Genomic DNA, 14,194 nt, shown 5'->3' on the forward strand with positions numbered 1-14,194 from the left:
TTGATTTTTGGTTATTTGCAGTATGAGAGTCCTACTTGATGACTCCTTAGTCATTGGAACATAAATAGCAGTACAAGCCATGAGATTTGATGAGATAACCCAAAGAGAAAACATACAGTAGGAAGATTGAATCCTGAGCCCTTCTAATCTTAGAGATTGGGCCAAGGATGAGTAGCACATAAAGAAAGAAAATAAATGGCAGAGACATAGATGGAGAGTAAGGAAATTATGGACTCATTGATTCCCTAAAAGGAAAGTGCTTCAAGAAGAAGGGAATGGTCACCTGTTTGAGAGCTACTGAGAGTTTATATAACATGGTGGCAGATAGACCCTTGGAAGTGCAATGTACAGCTTATGGTGACCCTGGACAAAGCAGTCAGTGGTGTGTAAGATGAAAGACTGATAGGAGTAGACTGGAGGTTAAAGGGGGTTAGGAAGTGAAGACTGTGAATGGATGGATACAAGTTCAAGAAGTTTTTCTGTGAAGAGGAGCAGGGCAGTGAGTCAGGTATCGAGGGTTCTGTGGGATCTAAGGGAGTTTGCTTTCATTGCTATTGCTATGTGTTTTTTGAGAGTGGACAACAGGAATATGTCCATGTGCCAGTGGAGTGATCGAGAGGAAAAAAAGTAAGTAGAGGATGCTGGAAAGAAGAAACAATTGCAAAAGTGATGTCCTTGTAAAGGTAAAAGGGGATGAACTCATTCTTTTTTTATGGCTGCATAGTATTCCATGGTGTCTATGTGCCACACTTTCTCTATCCAGTCTATCATTGATGGGCATTTGGGTTGGTTCCAAGTCAACATACTAAAATCTCTGGGACACACCTAAGGGAGTGTTAAGAGGGAAGTTTACAGCTCTAAATACCCACATGGGAAAGCAGGAAAGATCTGAAATTGACACCCTAACACCACAATCAAAAGAACTAGAGAAGCAAGAACAAACAAATTCAAAAGCTGGCAGAAGACAAGAAATAACTAAGATCAGAGCAGAACTAAAGGAGAAAGAGACACAAAAAACCCTTCAAAAAAAAAAAAAAAATCAATGAATTCAGGAGCTGGTTTTTTGAAAAGATTAACAATATAGATAGACCACTACCCAGTTATTTTCTTTCTTACATGAAATTCCTATTTGTCTCAGCAAGTTTGCTTATGACTGCGGTCTTTGTTTGTTTTGTTTTCTTTTTTGAGACGGAGTCTTGCTCTGTAGCCCAGGCTGGAGAGCAGTGGTGCCATCTCAGCTCACTGCAAGCTCCTCCTCCTGGGTCCAGGCCCTTCTCCTGCCTCAGCCTCCTGTGTAGCTGGGACTACAGGGACCCGCCACCACGCCCGGCTAATTTTTTGTATTTTTTTTAGTAGAAACGGGATTTCACCGTGCTAGCCAGGATGTTATCGATATCCTGACCTCGTGATCCACCCGCCTCGGCCTCCCAAAGTGCTGGGATTACAGGCCTGAGCCACCGTGCCCGGCCACGAGTGCGGTCTTTGTTAACACAGACTTAGCCTTTTCTTCAGTTCTTTGGTTGGAAGAATTTTGTTAAAAGTCAGAAAAATAATTTATAACACTTATCCAAAGCTATAACCAAAATGTATATTCTTAATAGCCTAGATAAATACTAAAATATCATATTCCATTTTTCTAGACAGTTTCATAATAAACATCAAGTGGTGAAACTGCATGATGTTTCAAGATGATTGACTGTGACTTGTAAGTTATAAGTTAGTAGGAAGTTTTCATTATATTGCAATGATAGGTTTTAGCTAACAAAATCATTTAATTAGACTACTATGAAGACCATCTAGAGGAGGAAAGAGTGTGGGTTATGGTTTTGTGAACACTGCTGAGTTTGTGCTCATTTTAGGCAGTATGAAATAACTTGTGTTGCACAAAGCTACTTAAGGGACTTGAAATACTTCTTTTGTATCCCGCGTCTCTAGCCATGCATTTCTGAAGAGCCAGTGTATCCATCATATCTACCTGAAGAATTGGTTTTAAATCCTGATGACACATGGCTCAGAACAACGACTAGTTTCATTCAGGTGAAGTCAAATCTAGGTCAAACCCATTGTTCATGAACCAAATAACCTTTTTGGCAGAGATGAAAATACAAGACTTGTTAGTTGTGTTGTTTAAAACATGTGGCCCAGGAGAGAATAAAATAAGACATTCATAAAACACAATCACTGGGCCAGTCCCTGGCTCTTTAAAGGGCACCAGTTAAAGCTACCTTAAAGATGTTTTATTTAAATAGAAGATTTCAATCATAGTCTCTAGCTATCAATGTGTAGCTATTATATAAAATTTTATATATATAATGTGTTATGTTAAATTCTATGACATATAATTTTAAGTTCAAATTTATGTGAGTTTTAAGTTATATAACAGCAAGTGCTTATATATATTAAATATGTATGTGTATATATACACACACATATATACATGTATACATACATGTATACACACATATATACACATATCTACACCCACATATATCCACATATATACACACACACACACATATATATACACAACACATGGAGCTCAATCCTCAAAGTAGCATAAAGAAAAGCAAACACTGTATGTGTGTGTGTGTGTGTGTGTGTGTGTGTACAGTGTAATGTAACTTTTAATGAAGGGACTTTCTTTTTTTTGAAACAGAGCCTTACTCTGTCACCTAGGCTGGCGTGCAGTGGCACAATCTCGGTTCAATGCAACCTTTGCATCCTGGGTTCAAGTGATTCTCATGTCACAGCCTCCCTAGTAGCTGGGATTACAGGTGTGTCACCACACCCAGCTAAATTTTGTAGTTTTAGTAGAATCAGGATTTCACCATGACTCTACTACATGGCCAGGCTGATCTCAAACTCCTGGCCTCAAGTAATCCGCCCACCTCAGCCTCCCAAAGTGCTGGGATTACAGGCATCAGACACCACACCCAGCTCTAATGAAGGGACTTTTAATGGTGGGGGGGTGAGAGATAAGATAGAGTCCAAATAACTGTGATCTTTTAAAACTGATTTTGAAAGTCTTTTTCTTATTGCACGGAATGCGTCAGCAGCCTTAAGTTATGAGTATAAAGATATTCCTTAAAGAAGAGGAACCTGATGAGTGATCCTTGTTCCTGAAATGTTTGATATATATTTGTTGGGATGGTGTTGTTTTAGGGATTGTTAGTAAAAAATTCAATGTGCTTTCAGCTTTTAGTCAGGAGAGTTAAGTTAGGATCAGTAATTAGCCAATTAGTAATTAACATACCTACTATTTTTATTTTTCTTAATTGAGACAAGCTACCACTGTCCCCTGCCTGGTACACAGAAGTGAAAAAGGCAAGGGCAAAAAGAGAGAAAAGAAAATAAAGTCTCAGTCATTAACCTTGGATTTGTGCCTTTTCTCTTGAATCTTCTTTTTCTTCAATAACTGAATGCCATGTTCTATCATTAGGATTTTGAAGCCTTTGACCAGCTTTGTTATTGGTTCAGATCTAGCCCATAGTCAAGTAGTTATTTGGACAAAACGGTTTGCTTTTCATCAAGTCATTCAGACCTATCTGCAGTGGCATATTGGCAGGGCCAAGTGGGGACGTGTACATAGCCCTGTCAGAAAAGATGAGCCAAGTGCTGTGAAGAGGGCAGGGCATTGGTGATCTACGTTCACTTACGATGCATGGAGCTCAATCCCCAAAATAGCATAAAGAAGAAAACCAAACAAACAGTGTTCTCTTCTTCCAGATGCATGCAGATTTCTATTTTCTCTTGAGTAAGTCTGACAATCAGAATTTTCAGGCAGAAGATAATGGAAGATTTAATGTTTCTCTTCTTTTAAAAATATTTAGGCACATTAAGCTAGAGAAGTGAAATTTTGGACAATTCTACAATCCTTATTTTATTTACTATTTTTCCCAAATTGAAAGAAAAGTCTAAATTATGAGTGTAACAGATTTGGGATAGAATACAAGATTTGTTTGTGGTATAATTTTGCACTGCCCTGTGGTTCTGGTTCCTTCTTCCACCATGGGAAACGCAGGATGCCCTAGACCCAGAGAGATTTTCATCTTCTGTATCCCTAGTGTGGGGTTTCTCAAAATGTGTTTCTAGAACCAGTGGTGCTGAATGCTCCCTGTGGGGGGTTATATATCTTCATGATTTGCTTGACCCACATGACTTGCTTCAGCCAATGAAATGGCACACAAGGTGCTAGTTGCTACTTCCAGCAAAAGCCTTAAACCATCACATGGTTCTAGCATTTTCTGTTTCCTCCTCCATGAGACTGGCAATAACCAGATGAGAAACTGATTGTTTAGGCTTGATCCAAGAGTGAAGAAAATGCTGAATACAGCTGCAGCCAACTAACAGTTGCCACGTAAAGTGAACAAGAAATAAAGCATTGTTGTTAGAAACTACTGAGATTTGTGTGTGTGTGTGTGTGTGTGTGTGTGTGTGTGTGTGTGTGATTTTGTTACCACAGCATTACCCAACTCATGCATCCTTACAGGTACTTTCTTAGAGAAATGGGATTACAAGCACATTCCTTGAAAAAATGGATTCTTTGTGTCAAGTAAATTTTGGAAAAGCTGCATATGTTATACCACTCAAAGGAAATAATGTACATTGGCATCTTAAAGGATGTTAAAAATCCTGCAGAAAAGAACTTTTTGCCACTGTGAATCTAGCATTTTCCCAACTATCTTGATTAAAAAGTTATTTTTAAATGACTTTTTGCTGAACACACTTATTGAGAACAGCTTTAATGCATTTTTTTTCTTTTACCTGAAAGATAGATTTAAGAAGCTGGTGGCCTTTGTGAACTTTTGCAAACTAGTGATTACTAGCTTCATTTCTTTGTTATTTCATTCATTCATTCATTCATTCATTCACTCATTCATTCAATAATAAAGAAATATACGAGGTACTGCAGTTGGTAATGGTAATACAAAGGTCTCCCACTACTGTCTTATGGGATGTGCAAGAAATATCACTGTCATTAATTTCCATAACTCAATTTCTGACTGTATTTCTAAGCTTTCACATAGTATGACGTTTCAGGAGTATGATTACTGCTGGTTACTGCTCAGATGTCCCCATTGGTCAATGCTCAGATGTTTATTGCTCAGTTCCACTTCAGTACTTGGGGCTTTGACATTGGCATGCTAGTTTCATGCAAACTGGGGCCATGTGGGAATCTTCGCTTGACTCCTTAAGATCCTTTGTTCTTGGGTACATCACCCAGCCATTGCCTCCATAACCCTGATGGTGCTGCCAAGAAGCAAGGCTCAGTTCCTGGCTTTGGTACTGTAGTAGACAGAATTCTGTGATGGCCTTCAAGATCCCTGTTGCCAGGGGTCCACCTACTTTTCTCCTAATTATTCAACAAGCAATAACCTAAGTAATACTGTAAAGGAATTTTGCAGATGTAATTGAAGTCCCCAAATCAGAAGACCTTAAATCAGGGAGATTATTCAGATGAGCTGGCCTAATTACATAAGCCCTTTAAAAGTAGAGTGTTTTTTCCTATTGGTTGCAGAAGAGCAAGTCAAAGATTCAAAACATGAAAAGGATTCGATATATCATTGCTGGCTTGAAGATGGAATGGGCCATATGGCAAGGAATGCAACTGGCCTCCTGAAGCTGAGAGAAGCCCTTCCTGACAGCCAGCAAGGAAATATGGGCCTTAGACCCACAACCTCAAGAAACTGAGTTCAGCCAACCTGAAAAGCTTTGAAGCCAGTTTCTCCCCAGTGTCTCCAGACAAGAACTCAGCCTGGCTGACACCTTGATTTCAGCCTTGTGATACTCTGCACAGAGAACCCAGCCACACTGTGCTGTACTTACAGAGCTGGGTCCATAGAACTGTGAACTAGAGAGCTATAGAGCATGCTGCATCTATAGTACTGAGAGCTAAGAAATGGTATTTTAAGTTGCTATATTTGTGGTGATTTGTTATGCAGCAATAGAGAACTAATTCCTGTATAGGCACCAAAGGCTTTGCTTGCTCTTTCTCCTCTTCTGTCTGAGCTTTCTGTTTCCAATTTGGAGAAGTCAGAAAGGGGATCCTTTGTTTCTCTCAGGCTTTATACCCTCTTCCTTTCACTTTCTTCAAAACCCCTGTATGTTTTCTTAAAAGCTTACACTTTTAGAATGCAAAATCCAGAGATACTTGCAGGCTGTTTCTGATACAAGCTCTTCGCTTCCTCCATCCTCCAAAACACACTCAGAGCCCCACCTGCTATCCTAAGACCACAAGACTAGAGCCTACTACTGGTTTGAAAGCGGGGAGAGGAAAGGGGAAAATACAGGGAGAGGAAGCTACTCCACAAACTAGTATCATCACATATTGTTCCATCCCAACAGCTTCATCCCACTTATGTGTGGATTTAGATATGGAAGAGCAGAGTTTTCCAGCAGTGACATCAGAGACAGCATCTAACCAGGTGACAGCCTAGCCTTGTGCATGCCTGTGCAGGTCCACCCCTGGCTCCATGTGTTAAATGGTGCAGGATGAAACACCAGTTCTACCAGCTGCTTCTGGTAAAAAGCTCTTCCTTTCCTCCATCCTCCAAAATCCAGAGATACTTGCAGGCTCTGTTTACCAGAAGAGAGAGCCGTGCCTCAGGCTCTGGTCAGGTGGCTTGACACCTTCAAGGGGCATTGCCCTGAAGTGGTGGCATGTAGCAATAAAGGGAATTATGGACAGGTTAAAAATTCTAGAGATTCCCAAAGGGAGAAATCATCTGGTAAAATCTCCTGTTATCATGATCTTGATGCGTGTGGACCTAGTCCTGCTTGGTAATTTCATAAAGTATATGTCTCTCTTGGAGTCCAAAGAAGAGGTGACTTCAGGCCCTGGAAAATGGACTGTGAAGTATAGAGCCTCTGAGAATCACAGGCAAAGCAAGACTCATATTTTCTTTCCCAAGACATCCTCTTGGGAGGAGGGCAAATAGAACGAGCAGTTTCTAGTTATTCAGTGCTTTTTTTTTTTTTTTTTAAAGTGCACTATGTATTTTCTGTGCAATGTTTAGTTTAACCTTCATAATAAATCTGCAAGTTTGGAAAATCCCTATTTTAAAGACAAGGAAGCTGAGCCACAAAGAGGTTAAAATAGTCTTCCTGATTCACACACCTCTAAGTGGTGGAAACAGGGTTAATCAGAAAAGAAGACTCGAGGTGAGGTTGTCAGGGCTCAGCCCAATCACTGCTATCTAGTGGTGATACAGCTTGCCTATCATTACTAAGCTCTTCTTCATATATATCCTCCTCCTGGGGGGATTGAGGTGGCTGTAGAAAACTGTTCAATGAAAATTAAAAGTTGAAGCTCAAGGCTATTATTAAAAAGCAGGGCTGTGTTTGACATTTTTGTTTCCCTCCAGAGACCATTCACAGCATCTCTCATTGCAAAAATGACTCTGAATAAGAGCCAGTAATTACCAGAATGGATATTTAATATTTATCATGTTAAGTTCTTAATAACCTTTAATCATCATTAATCATGTAAACTTATTAAGAATCCCAACAAATTTGTGAGGAACCATTTCCTGGGGTGATTTATAAAATCACAGAGACCATCAAATTTCAACAAATCATTCCATGAAGTGAAAATAATTTAAAAATGAATATAAATCAAAACAAATTTGGTGTCTGATTTTGACTTAAGTGGAATATTAATGAAAGTTCTTTGATGGCATTTCTTAAGTCATGGAAGTCATGGAAAAAATAACTTGAGGCTTTTATTACTAACAATAAAGCAATTTTATTCAAATTTTCATGATTCTGAAAAGCTTGCCTGCCAAGACTCAATGGTTTTCTGGTCAGTAATGTTGAAGTTGGAAGATCATTGCCTATAGACATGAGGTTTGTTTTGTTTTGTTTTTTAACTGGCCACTTACATAGAACATTGACTGAATTTAAAGAAAAGGTATGAGTTCAATGCAAGTTCAAACACAAGCATTGATGGATCATGTATTAGGAAATTTGAATGCATACTTTTCTAATTTGTATGCTTTGATTATTAAAAAACTCAAAACCTTACCATTCTCCTTTTCACTTTTGAATGATATTTCCTGTTCCCCTGTGCATCATGCTCCGGGACTTTCATTTACAGGAATGCTCCATGATGGATAGACATACTTTTTCTTTCTTTCCTTTTTTATTCTTTTGAGAGACAGGGTCTTCCTCTGTCACCTGGGCTGGAATGCTGTGGTGTGATAATGGTTCACTGCAGCTTTGACCTCCTGGGCTCAAGCGAGCCTCCCACCTCAGCCTCCCGAGTAGCCAGGTCTGCAGGCATGCACCACTATGCCTGGCTAATTTCTGTACTTTTTTTTTTTTTTTTATAGAGATGGGGGTTTGCTATGTTGCCTAGGTTGGCATCAAGCAATCCTGGGCTTAAGCAATCCTTCTGCCTTGGCCTCCCAAAGTGTTGGGATTACAGGTGTGAGCCCCTGCCTGTGCGCAGCCTGTGTTTTTTCTTTTCTTTTTTTGAGACAGAGTCTCCTGTCACCTAGGCTGGAGTACAGTGGCATGATCTTGGCTCACTACAACCTCTGCCTCCCAGGTTCAAGTGATTGTCCCACCTTAGCCTCCCAATTAGCTGTGACTAGAGGTGTGTGCCACTACTCCCAGCTCATTTTTGTATTTTTTGATAGAGATGGGGTTTTACCATATTGGCCAGGCTGGTATGTTTTTTCTTAGTGGAAGAAAAGTTTCTTCACATTTTGAATTCCTAGGTTAAATCAAATGCTTGCTCCCCAGTTCGTGCGTGGCCAATTATAGATTCTTATACCTGGTTAGTCCTTCTGCTCACTATCTAAAAGAGGAACCTAGATTCTATTTTCTAAATAACTGGGTTGTCTTTTAATACAACTTATGTAAATATTGGCCTGACTGGACAGAGATTCTTTTTGAAAAAACTATCATTTGCATTTTATTTCTGATTATAAAAATTATGGCAAGAAATCTGGAAATTTCTGGAAAGTTTAATGAAAATAAAAGCAGAAATTCCATCGTGTGGAAAGAACTGCTGTTAGAATTTTCTATGTTCTCTGTATGTTATTTCTTTCTTTTTAACTACTACCACTAATTACATGTAGGATTGCCAGATAAAAAAGAGGATGACTAGCTAAATTTGAATTTCAGATAAGCAATGAATAATTTTTTGGTATATGTATGTCCCATGCAATCTTTGGGACATACACTAAAGAATATTCATTGTTTATCTGATATTTAAATTTAACTGGACATCTGCTATTTTTATTTGCTAAATTTAGCAATTATAAATATATGCTCATTATCTACATTTTTATATATAATATACAAAAAGAAAGAAACTTAAATCACCAGGATTCTCATATTCTCTTCAGTCTAGAGTCCTTTCTTAATCACATAATATAATTGGAACTATTTTGCATATTTCCCAACCAAATTTCTATAAATGAAAATGTTTTCTAAATGATTATTCTCAACAAATAATAACAACATCTTTACCTTCTTTGGTTTTTCGTTCTTTCCCTGGAGCCATCTCATTAAGATGAACGTGGATGAAGCCCAGAACAAGAAACACTGACACAACTATACATTTTCAGTCTGTTAAGAATTTACTAAAATATTGACAGCAGACCCAGGTTATGATTTCCATCTTTGGCAACCAGGAGAATGGCAGGGTTCGCACAACTTGTGAATTGGTATGCATCTTCATTCCACCACCTGCCTGAAATATAGTTAATGGAGCAGAAAAAAAAAGAAAAATACAGTGCAGAAAAAAAATTGAGCAAATATCCCTCACTGCCTATTTCTTGCTCCACCTAAACAACCTATCTATTTGTTCTGCTAACATAGATGGGAGAATGGGCATTGGGTTTCTGAATAATGTTTGTGCTGTGTTGGATACCATGATACTCATGAGTGGTAGATTGTATGTATGTCTCTCCATCAAAGGGTGGGCAGAGAACAACTTGTGGGGTAGGGATGGCTCCTTAGACAGCAAGATCTAATGTGGACAGAGCACATCTCCTGGGATTTCTATGTAGTGCCTGTGTGTATCAAGATATCAGTACTATTTTCATCATGATTTTAATGAAGCCTGGAATTATTTTTGAGGAAGTAGGTTTCCATAATTTGTTAAGCAAGGAGTAGATTTCTAAGGAAATGTTCAATGCTTCTCTTCCTCTTTCTCTGCCCCAGCATAAGGGAAAGAGTATTGTGTTACCCTCAAGAGCAAGAGTATTTTGTTAGCTTGCAGAGCTGTGAAGACTTTTTCCCCTGTGCTAAGTTAAGGGATTAAGAGCCTGATCCCACAAGGGTTGGATCTCTCTTTAGCCCTTCTGACTCCTTTGGACTTTTCACCTACTTCTACTTGAAGGACTAGCTGTGCTCAACGCCATGAGAACAAACTCTCCCATTAACTACTCTTTTGGTTATTAGTCTAATATCAAAGACCTTCCCCTGCTTGCTGTGGCTGCTTTTCAGATGTGAACCTAAAGGATAACCAGATGCTTTCCTTTAAAATGTCATAGGTATAAGAGAGGTCCTATGATTAAACCGTTGCAACTCTTTGTATCCATCTGCTGGCCATTCTTAAGTTCACGCCTAGTTATAGAGACCCTTTTCCTGTCTGAGCAGGGGTCCAAAAGAAGAATCTCTTTGGATGGGTCCCTTCAATGCTTAACATCTGGTCAGGGTTACCCATTTTTATGCCAGGCACAGAATAAGTTATTGGAGAGAAAACAATGAAAGTCTCAGTACTTGCCCTCAAGGAGCCATCTAGTGAGGAAAATAGAGAAGAAACAAAAATTGCAATACGAGAAATGTTATGGAGACTATGGCTATGGAGATGACAGGACTACATGTGTATGTGTATGTGTATGTGTATGTGTATGTGTGTATGTGTCTGTGTGTGTGTGTGTGTATATGTGTGTGTGTGTGTCTGTGTGTGTGTGTGTATGTGTCTGTGTGTGTGTGTGTGTGTGTATATGTGTATGTGTATGTGTGTGTGTACCAGAGTGGTGTGTGGTGGTTTGCTGGAAGAGGTGGTATTTAAACTGAACCTTAAAGACCTGTAAGATAGGAACATTATTCCAGGAACAGAATTAACAGTACATTCACATGGAGAGACGACACATTCAGGGAACTGCAGATCAGCGTGTCTGCATTTTGGAGCAGAGGGAGAGATAAGTAAATGAGACCCTTGGAGGAGTACAGGGACCATCATGAAGGGCTTAGTGAGCTTTGTGAAAGGGATTGGGGTTGTACTGAGAACCACGGCAAGCCATGAAAGAGTTTTAGGTGAGCGTCATATTTGGACTTAAACTTCAGAAAGCTATCAATTGCAACAACAAGGGTAAGAGACTAGAGGAAGGATAAACAGAGGTAAAAAGCAAGAAATAAACTAAGGCAGTGATGATAGAGACAGGTACAAATGGTATTTCCATCAGTGGAATTTAGGAGTAAACAGGGGAGGGAAGCAGAACAACTTCCAAATTTCTAATTTGTGACCTTGGGTGGATGGTTATGTGATTCATTAAGAAAGAGAAAACAGGAGGAGGGATTGACTTTGAGGTGAGTTTATGGCATTTTCAGTGTGACCCTTGTGAAATATTTAGATAAGGCTTTGAACTTAGAAAAGAAGTTGTCTAGATCTTTAGGTTTGGGAGTAATTGGTGTGTAAATGTTATATTGACCCTAGAACCTATCTGTGATGTTTAAGACTCTCTGTAATAGGCAGAAACAGGCTTTAGTACATTATTTTAATATTATTTTATGTAGTTCTTTATAGATACTTTTGTAGAGATTTAAATATTTTTATTTTTGATATTTCACAATTGTTACAATAATTCTGAAAGACGCTAGAGGCACTATTAGCCTCCTTTTATATAAAAGGAAAGTGAAGGTCATTTTGAATGACGTTTCTTAGGTCATACAGCTAGTAAGGTTACCTTGGTCTGACTTCAAACCCAGGACTCTTTCCTGTGCATGGTGGGGCCTCTTATATTACAGTGAATGATTGTATAACTCTCCACATCCTCCATCCTCCTTCCTGTAGCAGGCAAATGTGGATCTCTTAAGAGTTTTAAAGCCTGAAGGTTCAATACTCACACAAAGATTATACCATAACACTTTTGGCATACATAGCACCACATTAGAAGTTCTTACTTTGTTGCCGAATACATTCTTCATACGCGCTTGTTACCTGGACTACACCATAAAAAAGTATGGTTGCATAAAGGACTTCAGTTTATCTGGGTCCTGCTTAATACTTGTCTTTTAGTGCCATGGAAAACAGACCCCCTGGGGTTGGCACAACTTTGAGATAGAATTATGCTCCTTTCATCACTGGGCCTCTCCCACAGCTCTGCTGGTGTCATGTGGCCACTGGAAATGCATTGTGTGGGACATGTATGAAAAAAGCATATTGTTGCATAGTGAGTTCCCTATTCAACTTCGGTCAAGAAACGACTGTTCATATTAGTTATGAACTTCTAATTTCCCCCTCTCCACTCATAGGTGAGGCCACAATCCCTCCCTGAAGACCCCTTAACATCTGCCTTTTTCTTTCTCTCTGAGCTCGATTGCTCTGACATCCTTAGGCCCCGCCTCTCTCTCCATGCCTGGCCTTCCTGGAGTAATGCGTTGGGTTGGAGTCTCTGGATCAGACTTTCAGATCATGCTGCACACTCACATCCTCCCAGATTCCTGAACACCCTACCTGACCCACAACCTTGGCTTCAACAATAGGCAGGTTAAAACAGTTAAGTGAACTCAGGAGGACAGTGGCCTTCAGGTTCTACTTTTTCCTGACTTCAGCCGTATAATAGGATCATTAAATGTTCTACTTCATTCTCACTATAGGTTACTTACCTATTTCCCTGTCATTGAAAATTTCGGTTATTTATACATTTCTGCTTAAAATAATAGTACAGCTGTATTTGTCCATAAAGTCTTTTATTCTGTTGAATTTTAACAATTTTCCATAGTTGGTATAGGTATTCTAAGTCCTGTGATTTCTTAAGAATTTCTCTCCACCAAGATCCTTTCTTATGCCAAACCCACTGATAACTCTATTTTATCTCTCTTTCTCACCCTTGTTTTTATTTCCCAACCCTAATTCAGTTCCTTATTATTTTCCTTTGAACCCTTGCAATAGCTGCTTACATAGTCTCTCTGTCTGAGGTGAAATCTTCCTCCTAATATACTATCGTACCAGGTCATTTCTCCTAATAGAGATACTTAATGTGTAAAAAGACTGAGAGTCCCCACATAAAAAATGACCAGTCTCAGTAATTCAGGATATCTATAAGCTAAACCACCAGGAGATCTCAGAACTAAAGACCATGGTCTCTGACAAACACAATCCCTGTGTAGCTGGCTGCACTTCATAAGCAGCAAATAGGTGGGGGTTTCCGGAGTCTGCTCTCCTGGACTCTGTGCCACAAGCTTGAACCTAACACTAGTCAAGGATTTGTGATTCTTTATTTTGCTTTGTGCAGCTTCACTTCTGGTCATACTTGATTAATACTTGACAAACAAACAAAAAATCCTCCCAATTTCTGTCTAGGGCTATGTGAATCCCCAAAAAGATTTTAAAAATAGGGGACCTGTATTATGATTCCGTCTTATATGAAGTTCTTAGCATCATCATGACCCAGGATCTGAGTAGAGCCTGGGAATACACTAATTCATCTAAAACCACAATATATTCCAGGAGTCTTTGATGATGGAGGGACATAATGTTAACTCCTAGCCTCAAAATCTCCAGGCCCAGTTCATCTTATTCATGTATTATAGCTCAGACATTTGGAAAACCACTTGAGTCATGCTCAATCATGCAAACCTGTGATACAGCTAGAAAACAAATCAGATTCTCTGATTTTTACTCCTAAATGTCAGCCTTGCTTCCTACAAGCCTAGGATCTTTAGCTAGGAACTACTTTAACTCACCCATAGGAGACCTTCAGCTTGTTCTTAGTGATTCTAATATTAACACTTTCACTTTCCATATCCTGAAAACATACATACTCAATGAAAAATTAATACAGATTCTTGAACATGTTAATTACATGCCTAACTTTCCTCCAGTTTGCACTAGACTACCTAAACCCTACATAACCTGAGCTCTCCAAATAAGTGCTTTCAAAGCTTTACAATTTAACAGTGTGTCCTTGGCTTTTAGGAGTGTCAGTGGAAGAATGACCATGTAAAGAAGGAA

The sequence above is a fragment of the Piliocolobus tephrosceles genome, chromosome 5, assembly GCF_002776525.5.
Source record: "Piliocolobus tephrosceles isolate RC106 chromosome 5, ASM277652v3, whole genome shotgun sequence".
Taxonomy (NCBI): Eukaryota; Metazoa; Chordata; class Mammalia; order Primates; family Cercopithecidae; genus Piliocolobus; species Piliocolobus tephrosceles.